Source organism: Elephantulus edwardii, unplaced genomic scaffold (genome assembly GCF_000299155.1).
Source record: "Elephantulus edwardii isolate Elephantulus edwardi_28Jun2011 unplaced genomic scaffold, EleEdw1.0 scaffold00209, whole genome shotgun sequence".
In the NCBI taxonomy this organism is placed as follows: Eukaryota; Metazoa; Chordata; class Mammalia; order Macroscelidea; family Macroscelididae; genus Elephantulus; species Elephantulus edwardii.
The window spans coordinates 3,813,598-3,824,612 of record NW_006399959.1 but is presented as its reverse complement, the minus strand read 5'-3'; the positions used below and the strand labels follow the sequence as shown (position 1 = coordinate 3,824,612).

At 45.8% G+C, this 11,015-nt stretch overlaps 1 non-coding gene across 1 annotated transcript; it reads right to left on the bottom strand.

The window, feature by feature from the left end:
• Window positions 1-9,791: 9,791 nt before the first annotated feature.
• Window positions 9,792-9,863, bottom strand: TRNAP-UGG. The gene has a single exon. It is a non-coding gene; the product is annotated as a tRNA-Pro (tRNA).
• Between the last annotated feature and the right edge of the window lie 1,152 nt (window positions 9,864-11,015).

Below are 11,015 nucleotides of genomic sequence, written 5' to 3'. Positions count from 1 at the left end.
GGCAAGTGCCCCTTTTGGGTTTTTGACACCAAAAATGTATGTAAGGTCACTGAGGAAGGATGGGACCCAGTTCAGATAGTTTATTGAGTAGAAACTGCTGGGTTGACTCTAAAGTAGAGTCCAGCAGCTACTTAAAGTTAGAGTGGAATTTTATACTATCTTACAAGGAAATTGGGGTGGGAGATTGTAGGCAACAGCTTATTATAAGATATGGGAGCAGATCAGAGACTGTAGTTATTCCTGGGAAAGGGAGGTGGAATAGTCTTGCAGTCCTAACAGAGAAAAACAGAGTTACAGCTGTTGCTTCCTGTGGTTTGATAATTTCTGAGGTTATTCTGTGACAGGGAGGGAGAGCAGCTCTGTGGCCCTAACAATAGAGACCAAAGAACAAATCAAAAGCTTGCCCCGTCCTTTGCCATCCTCACAATATGCACCAATGCCCAAGTCTATTGTTGCAGTCACTGTGTCAATCCATATTGCTGAACGTTTTCCTCTCTTTCTATGACTCTCATCTTTCCCAGCATGATGTCTTTTTTTAAGGACTGGTCCTTCCTAACAATATGCCCAAAGTATGTGAAGTTTCATCATCCTTGTCTCAAAGGAGCACCCTGGTTGCACTTTCTCTAAGATTTTTTCTTTTGGCGGTCCAGTCAAATACTCTTCCTCAACATCAAATTTCAAAAGTGTTGATTCTTCTTCAGTCTTCCTTACTCATTGTCCAGTTTTCAGATGCATATGAAGTACATGACTTGGATCAGAAGCATTTTAGTCTTTAAACGAATATCTTTGCTCTTTGATATTTTCAAGAGGTCCTTGATAGAATTTTACCAACTTTTTTACTTCTTGTCTGCTACTACCATGGTTTATGATTGTAGATCCATGCAAAATTAAATCACAGACAATTTCAATCTTTTCTCCACCTATCATGATGTTGCTTATTGATCCAGTGGTGAGGATTTGTGTTCCTCCTACCTCAGTGGAAGTAGGAGTGGCATTCACTTCCTAAACAACAGGCCCATGGAAACTGTGAAGTTTGTTAAATGGCGATGTTTGTGGAAGGGCTTCAGGCCTTTTGTTCATGGGGTTGCTATGAGCCATGAGCAATCAACAACAATCACCACCTCAGGAAGCGTTCCCATGAGTAGGATTGACTGGAGGTCCATGTTTGGTTGTTTTTTCCCCTTTTTGTTGTGCACTGTTCTGAAGGTCAGATGTCCAAACCCAACAGTTGCATAAAGGAAGAAAGAGGAGTCAGTGTGTTTCCATAAAGATTTATGGAAAAGCCTCAGAGGCAGTTCTACTCTGTCCTGCAGGGAGTCAGTGACAATGGATAGGTCACCTTACTTTTCCTGGAGGGTGTGTGTGGGACAAAATTTTCTCCTGGTCCTTTGGTGAGGAGGGGGGTGGGGGATGTCCACATTGTCACACCTGCAATTCCAAGTCAGCAGCTCTCTAGTTGGGTTACTTGGGAGTCAAGCGTTTGGGGTTGTCCATTCCTTCGGGTTAGTCCATTGTGCCCTCTCCTGTCTGCCCTTTGAACTTGGAGGTTTTTAGATGGTGGGCTCTCTGGGTTCACCTAGGATTAAAAGCAATGATGGTATCTTGGGCTTCAGGAGGCTTTAGACACCACCCTTCCTCCTCCCAGCTCTGGTAAGGGAGGATCTGCTGCCTAGCACAGTGTCAACGCCTGCAGGGACTAGCCACCTGGCCTTGGATCCCATGCAGAGGTAAGACATACCTAAAGTCTCACATACACCTCACCAATTCCACTCTAGCTCAGTGACCTCAGCCTTGGGAGTCTCTAAAGGAGGGAAGGAGGATAGTTCATGGAAAAGGAAACTAGGACAGTTCTAAGCCAGTCAAGCCAGAGCCTACACAAGATCTACAAGGATCGCAAATGAACAAGCTCTGGGGTATGACTCCCACTCAGGGTGGGAGAAGTCACAGGTTCAAATCCTGGTTGAGCTCAGCCTTGGCAAGTAGCCAGCCTTGTGGGGGGAAGAAGAAATAAAGAGTGAGGGAAAGAGAAGAGGAACTAAAGAACCTGGGACTCTGGTTGTCCCAAGAATGCCCCCCTGTTCCCTGGAGATGTGAACATACATGCTCAGGGTGTCACCCAGGCAACTGAGATGGTTCATGGATGTCCAAGAAGGATCTTGTCCCTTGTCTTTTCCCCAATCCATTCCTTGGAAAGACAGACTAGAGGCTGAGTGCTTCACCAACCTGGATGAGTGTGTGGCAGCTACTCCTCCCCAGAAACTGAGTTTGAATTCCTTAACCTTCTAAGAGAGACTAGAGCAGGCTTACAAATCCAAATGAATGGAGAGATGTAAGAATGGTTTGAAGGGTGCCAGACAAAGGAGGATAGGATGCAATTTTGTGTCTGGTAATTTTATTTTAAAAAGTTTTTAAAACTTGAGTCTCTACTTTCTAATCTTTTAGTTATAATTTCCAGTAAAGCTGTGCCCTCCTTTTGGTGATTTGGGTGGAAATTAACACAACGAATTTTTTTTCCACTCAACAACACACACATTTTGTTTTGTGATGTTGATTGCAGTCCTCACATTGTCACAAAAGTCTTCTCACTCCCTCCCTGTCTTGCCCATTCCACTTGTCCTTTCCTATCCTTGATGGACAGTCACTGTGAGCAAGAATCAACCTGGTGACTGTGAGTCCGAGTTTTCAGATACGTCAGAAACACGTGTAAGGAGTTGCAGTGCCAACTCAAAGGCAAGAGATTCAAATCCACCATTGGTTCTACTGGAAAAAGATGGATAATTTCCTCCTGTGTAATTTACAGCCTCTGAAAACCTTCTGGAGGGTCACCTCTGAGCTAGTCTGGCTTGATGGCAATTAATTTCTTAGTTCAGACATGTGGAATTCCAAAACTGGAGGCACGTGGTTTTTATGTGTTGTTGTTAGGCACCATGGAGTTGACTTTGACTCATAGTAGCCCTGTGTGCAAAAATCAAATCTGCCTTATATAACTAGGTATTTCTGTCATCACAGGAGACTAGAGTGAGGGCCACATGGTGGAGGAGACCTGGGGGAGGGTTTGTAAAACAATGAAAGAATCTTTTCTTTTACTTTTCCATAATTTCTGGACTCATGTACTTATAACTTGTTAGTCAAATTTGTGTCTTCTAGGTTGCAACACCCCCATGATACATCTTCAAGGATATGAACATGTACGGCCAAGCACAATCAATAAGAGTGCATCTAAATTCCAAAATCAATCTCCATAATAGTCTATGTGTTTCCTACTGCCAAAAGGGCCCTTTAGAGTAGTGAGAGAAGATCTTCACCCTGAAACCCACAGCGTCCCTTTTCAGCAGGAAGTAGCTAAGAGAATACGCCATCCCCTTTTCCTTATGACTCAGGGTGAAGTCTCTCTCAGGGAGGAGTGATAGGGAATGGCAAAGGACACACTGACAAAGAAGATTAATCAGAACTGGCTTTGACAAGCACTGTGGCATTTGGACAAGAACAAACTGGGAGGAGGGTAGAGAGAATAGTGCAACAATGAATGAATGGAAACCCAAAATCTCTGTAAATGTTTATGAAAATTAATAAAATATAGAAAAAAAAAGTAAAAAAAAATCTGCCTGCTCCTCACCATCTATCTCCACTGTCATAGTCACTGTGTCAATCCATCTCATTGGGAGTTCTCCCCTTCTTCACTGACTCTCTATTTTTCTCAGCATGATGTCCTTTTCCAAGGACTGAATCCTCCTGATAAGGTGTCCAAAGTATGAGACAAAAGTCGTACCCACCTTGCTTCTTTTTTTTTTTCTTTTCTTTTACCTGCCTCTTTTTAAACAGTCCCTCCTTAAGGACTATCCACTTAGCTTTGTATCCAAAGACGAAATCTGTAGGTGAAAGGAGTTAGCCTTCGTTACAGACTGGTTAATTTCAGGGTCGAAAATATGGAACGCTTCACGAATTTGCATGTCATCCTTGCGCAGGGGCCATGCTAATCTTCTCTGTATCGTTCCAATTTTAGTATATGTGCTGCCGAAGCGAGCACCCACCTTGCTTCTATGGAGCATTCTAGCTGCACTTCTTGCAAGACAGATTTGCTTGTTAGTCGGACAGTACATCATATGTACTGTCTGCTTTCACCAAAACAGGCGTTTTAAATGCATATTTGCTATACATAAACAAACAACTACAAATGGTAAACAAACAAAACTCTCACTGCTACCAAGTTGCTTTCCCATCTTTAGGGGAGGAGACTGCCTATCTTTTTCCTATGAAGCTACTGATGCTTTCAAGCACTGGAGACATAGGACCTTGTGTTGTTTTGGTATTTTTTTGGTTAGATTTTTTAAAAATATAAACTTTTATACTGGTTTTCTTACAAAGTTTCGTATTCATTGTTTTTCACACAGGATTTCCTTAATCCACCTCTCCCTCCATCCATCAAATTGTGTGGCCAAATTGTCGGCAATTCCCCCACCCATCCTCAACCCTCTGCTTCCGTCCTCCCCTCCTTAATATTCATACACATTTTATTAGTTATCTATTTCTACAATACTGGTCTTATACAGTATTTGTCTTTATGGGACTGAGTTAGCTCACTTAGCATAATGCTCTCCAGTCCCTCCCAAGTTAGATAGTCATTTACAAAATCATTGCTCCTGCGTGCTGTGTAGTATTCCATCATATGAATATACCATAATTTTGCAATCTATTTGATTGTGGTTGGACATGTGGGCTGTTCCCATGTTCTTGCGATGGTGAATAACACTGCTATGAACGTTGGTGTACAAGTCTCCATTTGGGCCTCAGTTCTCATTTTCTCGGGGTATGTTCCAAGTGGTGGAATAGCTGGGTCATATGGAATTTCTATGTTCAGTTTTTTGAGAAAGCACTAAACTGCCTTCCAGAGTGGTTGTACCATTTTACAATCCCAACAGTGTGCAAGAGTTCCTATCTCACCACATCCTCTCCGACATATATTACTTGCTGTCCTGTTAAACTTTGCCATTGCTACTGGAGTTAGATGATATCACATTGTGGTTTTGATTTGCATTTTTCTTATTGCCAGTGATTTTGACATTTCTTCATGTATCTGTTGGCTGTCTGAATATCTTTTTTTTTTCTGTGAAAATTCTTTCCATGTCTTTTGTTTTTTGTTATTGTGTTATCAGTATTTTTCGTGTCTAAAATGATATTTCCATTTTTCCATTCCCCCCCCCCCCCGTCAGTAGGTTTTGTTTCCACATGGTTGGAAAAAGCTTTTGAATCACACAGGGATTTAATCTTTAGAAGGTTCCATTAATCAATTTTATCCTCTCCAGATTGTGCATTTCTGGCTGTATTTGACAGTCTTTTTATACTATATACTAGGCCATCTAGGTTTGATCCAGTTTGTCTCTGATGACCCTTTATGGTTTTGGGCTTTACTCCCAGGTCTCTGATCCACCTTGAGGTAATTTTTGTGTATGGTGTGAAATGTGGATCCTGTTTCAGCTTTCTGCAGATAGCAGTTCAGTTTTGCCAGTACCATTTGTGGAAGAGGTTGTTAGTTTTCCATTTGATAGGTTTTATTGACATTAGACGTTTTGATTATCAGCACAACATGTTACAGGCTCTGCCACCAGACCCTAGTATACAGGGCAGTCTAAATGCAGAGTCTTTGCTTTTGAATGTGATATAATTATGGAATCCATGTTGGATTTTTAGAAGCTGCTTTTTCCAAGCAGTCACCCTAATTGAGGTAGAGAACTTGAGCTCTATACCTTGAGGATAACATTGCTCTCCTCTGAGGCCATGTTGCTAGGAGGGATCAGTCCTTGGAGAGGGACATCATACTTGGAAAGGTGGAGGGATGGCACAGGAGAGGAAGACCCTGAAATGGATTGTCTCAGTGACTGGGGGATAATAGAGGTAGGTGTGTTGAATACTAAGAAATTGGTTCAGGATAGAGCAGGGTTCAGAGCTGTTGTACATAGGACCATTATGAGACACAAGTGACTCGATGGCACATAATACAACAACCTCTGAGGCCTGGCCTGTGCAGGGTACTGATCTACCCCCTAAGGGCCTTTTTCATTATAACCAAATAAGTGTAAAATGCCATATTTGCTTCCTACACACAGTAGCTCTGAAATCTGCCCTTTCCTGAGCCAATCTCATCATCTACGACAGACCCAATCCCATTTCTCCAGTCACCGAGTCAAACCATCTCATCTCAGATCTTCCTCTCCTGCATTGTCCCTCTGTTGTGCGCCTTGCCTGTCCAGCAGGAATAAGGACACAACACACCAGCGGTTCCTTCTCACAGCAGTTTACTCAGGAGTTTTGTTACAGAGGGTTGTGGAAGATGGAGTCTCTCTCCCTTCCCCAGGTGCGGCTTTTATCCTCTTCTCAGAACTCCGCCCATCAGTCTCATGTGTCATGCCTCCATTGGGCCATTAACCCCACGTGAGATCAAGCCATCAACCAATGAGAACACAGTGCCCAAATAAGGTCTTATTTGTGATTCTGGCAAACAAAGAGAAGCAGGAAGTCAGTGCCATCTTGTAATGGCGACCATGCGGCCGTTCATGGCCCCCCACATCCCTCCACCCTTCCAAGCATGATATCCCTCTCCAAGGAATGATCCCTGTATCCATGTATCCAATGGCCATGTATCCAAACTATGTGAGATGGAGCCTCAAAATCCTAGCCTCCGGGAAGTAGCCTGGTTCCATCCTCTCTAGGACAGACCTGTTTGTTGAGTTAGGGCATTATAAAAAATCTTTACCATGACTCTACAGAAATGGACATGATTGAGGAAGATACAAGTAACCAGAAAAACAGGTCCCGAGAGCCTGGTAATAACATAAATGGCGTGTCCCTTTGACTCATCATGTCATTCAGTTGTGTTATGGATTTACCACTGCCAGATTCTTGCATCTAAAGACCTTGCATTTAATTTCCCTGTCAGTTAAAAATTTTGTGACCTTTAGTTCCTGATCCAACAATATAAGAATGTGGCCAAATAACTCTATGACAATAATATTTTGTCCAGCTCATCTCAGCTCTATGGCTCAATAAGCTTATTGCTACTACTACTACTATATTTTTAATCAGAAAATAAAAGAAACTTTGAAGATTTAAAGATATCAGAGATTTGAAGCCAGCTCCTGGAGAAGGCAACCCACTTTTCTTCTTGTGAAAAGTCCCCAGTGGTTTGAAAGACTGTCCTTCCAGATGTTTGCCAGACTGCCCCTCCATGTTGGAATGGTAACACACCAACACTCTGGATCTCCCTTTTCAGGGGCAGGTTAGGGAGAACTGGGTTCTTCTTGTTCGGTGGAACCGTCAGGAACAGTTACCTCATCTCCAGGTGATGAGCTTTCCCCCCTGCTTTTCTAAAAGCAGGGGTTTGAACTTATGACCTCTAGCACACCTTGCTAGCCTAGTCAGCTGCTACTCCCTCATTTTCAATATTCAGTATTCTCTTTCAGTTTTCCAGACCCTTTTAGATTGTCTGCCCAGTCCAAGGATGAGTTTTGGTGGCTAAAACATAACTATCCTACAGTGAGAGACGTGAATTTAACAGTCCCTGACTTGGGAGCCCAAAGTCCAGGCAGTGTCCCACCAGGCACCAGGGGCACTGGGTGCTACCCCTGCTCAGGGTACAAGACACTTTGGATTCAAATCCCTGCTGAGTCCCCATCTTTCAAGGTCCTTTCTTCCTTTATCAAAGGTTGGCAGCAGTGGAGATACCAACCCCAGGGGCAGGGCCAGGGCTCGTCTGCTGTCTTCAGAGGAAGCAGCTCGGCCCTGGTCCACCCTGTGCCCCCACCAGGCAGGCAAATAGCTCTACAAAAGGCTGACAGATTTCCGTGTCAGGAGCTAGCCTCTGGCCCCTGGTTCTCCCGGAGCTGGCTTTACTCACCCCAGGGACATTGCCGGTCTGGAAGCCCGAGGCCTCCACAGGCATCCGGTTCTGGTTAAAATCTACTTCCCTCAGCGGGAGAAGGATGGACAACGCCCTTCCGAGAGGTTTACAGCCTCTGGAAATGTGATGGAGGGTCAGTTATAAGGCGCTTCCAGCTTGACTGGTGTGCAACCACCACCACCTTTTTCTTTCTGCAATATTTCAAGGCACGTATAGCGATCCATGAAAGCGTCACATCCATGTGTATTTCTACAATAAAAACGTTTTATTTTAAAACACTTAAAACGCCATGTGTGCACCAAACATGACATAGAATAGAGCGCTGTCCACGTGAGGGCGGTCTGCGCCGCGCGCTGGATGGACGTTTCTCTCCGGTCGGGAATCTCAGTGGATTCCATCCGAGCCGCTGTGAGTCAGTCTGTCGGACGCTCGGCCTGGAAGTCTCTGATGCGACACTCACAGCCCCTGCCGTCTACACTGAGAGTCGCTGGCACAGGGACGAGGAAAGGGGAGTGAGGGCAGGAGAAGGCTGCCTGAAAGCAGTCGCTTCCCCAAACGCAACGAGCTCTGAGGGTACTGCAGGTGGGGTCTCTTCTGAGACCGCACCCACCCCCTCGGCCCCTTTGACTACCCACAGCCAGGCCAATCCTGATAGATGCCTAAAACGTGAGACTCTTACTCTGGGTGGTGAGTGTTTCAACTCCCCATTTAGGTTACACAGGAACCAAGATTTTGGGGTACCTGGGTGTTCAGAAACATCTGTCACAGTAGACAAGTGCTATGTAGGGTTTTTATCAAAGGCTGAATTTTCAAAATTCAGGTCTGCGACTCCTTCCTCTGTCCCTGCAGCATTTGGGGGTGACCCTGGGGCATCGTGAACCCCTGGTGTCCCCCTTCCTCCTTCACGCCTGGGTGCAAGAGGACCTGGCACGGGCACTGTCCCCTGGAAAGACAGCTCAACGTCTTAGCGTCCTGGCTCTGCAGGCCTGCGGACCTCGAATCCCAGAGAGCGAGAGCCCCACAGGCTGACCCAGCTTCCTGTTCCTGGGGAGCTCCCCGTGGAGAGAGCAAACGCTAGTGGGGAGTGGGTGCTGTTGAGCCCTGGGTTCCAGGCCCGATCTGGCCTCTGTACACTGGCCAGGCCGCCTTCCTACTAGCAGCTCAACTTGGTGCCCCAAACACCAGAAAAGGCAAAGTGTGGGGTTTTCTGGAGCTTGAAACGCAAGTGAGAATGAGTGCTTAGGCCCAGGACTCTGCAGCAGGGGCTTGATCCCCAAGGGCTGTCCACCGTCCACATATGCCCACTGAGCGCCACGGCGATCTCAGCAAGGAAGGGCTCAGAGCCGGGTGTCCAGCGCGATCTGGGGTGATGTTTCTACGCTGGGCACTGCCCTGGGGTCCGGGTGCACGCGCAGCCTTGGGATGTCCTCCAGGGCTCCATGTCCCCCTGTTTCCATTTGGGGAGAAAAGAGACTCTAGTGGGACCGGTGGTGACGCCTCGCGCCTTTGCTGTCCCACCCCGTCTGTTCATTTGCGTGCAGTTCTCTTCCCCGTCTGCCAAAGTTCCTTCCAGCATCAAGCTCTTCCAGGATTTGATCTTGTTACCTTTCACAGGCTAAGCAAAACAAAACAAAACAAAACAAAAAACCAAAAACAAACCCCAAAAACAAACAAACAAACAAACAAAACCCCAACCAACAGAAGATACCAGAAAGTATGCTTTGACCTTTCTCTAGGTTTCCGGGTTCCGGTGGAGCAGCACAACAAATAGCAGCGCGGTCCACGTACTCCCAGGCCTGGCCGGTGGGATGATAGGGATTGACGCCTTTCTGCTTTCTGCTGGAGCTGCAGCAGGGCCCAGGCATGGAGACCAGAGAAGAGCTCTACAAACAAAAGCGGGCTCGTCCGGGATTTGAACCCGGGACCTCTGGCACCCAAAGCGAGAATCATACCCCTAGACCAACGAGCCACATGAGAGAAAACCCAAGTTGTTGCTATGTCCACACAAGGTTGTTGCTTTGCAGGAGGACCTGAGGCTGTGGTTCCCCTTTCCAGTTTCCAGATCTGAAACTCTGGGGGAATTTCGATTTCCATCCTGGAAAGATGCCTGTTCTTCTTAAAGCGCACACCAATCATCCCTGATGTTGTTTGTTGTTAGGTGCTGTTGAGAACACGACCCATAGCCACCCTATGAACAGCAGATCTGCACCCTGTCCTGTGCCGTCCTCATCATCTCTGATGCACTTGAGCCCATTTCTGTGTCACTGCATCAACCCATCTTGTTGAAGATGGCTCTCTTTCGCTCACCCTCTACATTTCCAAGCCTTATGTCAATCTCCAAGGAATATCTTCTCCTAGCAACACGCCCACATTATGAAAGAAGCTTCACTATCTTTCCTTCAAGGAGCATTCTGGCGGCACTTTCCCCAAGACATGCATGTTGTTTTGACAGTCCATGAGATACTCAGTACTCTTCTCCAGCACCACACCTTAAACATATAAATTCATCACCTGTCATTCTTATTCATTGTCCAGCTCTCAGATATCCATAACTAGAGTTAGATCTCAGAGTGCTTCAGGCGCAAGCACAAGGGCGGAGTGGAGAGAACTGTTACAGAAGAAGACACACAGGATTTTGCTCATCGATGCCAGCAGACACCTGGAGGATGTGGAAGGGAATATTCCCAAGGGCGTTGGGCTAAGAGAGTGGGATGATGGACTGTTTAGAGAATCTTCTGATCTGGGGGCCCTTCCCAGAGAGCCTTTATTTCCTATTCCTCTCCTACAGCTGAACGTGACTCCAACAGGTTTTGAGGTGGAATATGAACTTAATGATGTAACGTGTTTCATGAAATTGAGATGCCAGAATGTCTGTGGCATAAGGTTTTTATGGAACTCGGAGACTTAGTGAGATGGAAGTGCTGGAGGTTACACTTGCCACCCCACAGAGAGGACTCAGAGGACACATCCATCAACAAGCATTGAGAAACAACTGAGAGGGAAGCACCAGGGACCGTCGACAGTTCAGGGATGGCTTCTCTGCACACCAGGAGTAACTGTGGAGATGTTGTCATGGAGATGTGCTCCTAAGGGTCATTTGTCCTTTTTTTTTTTTAAAAAA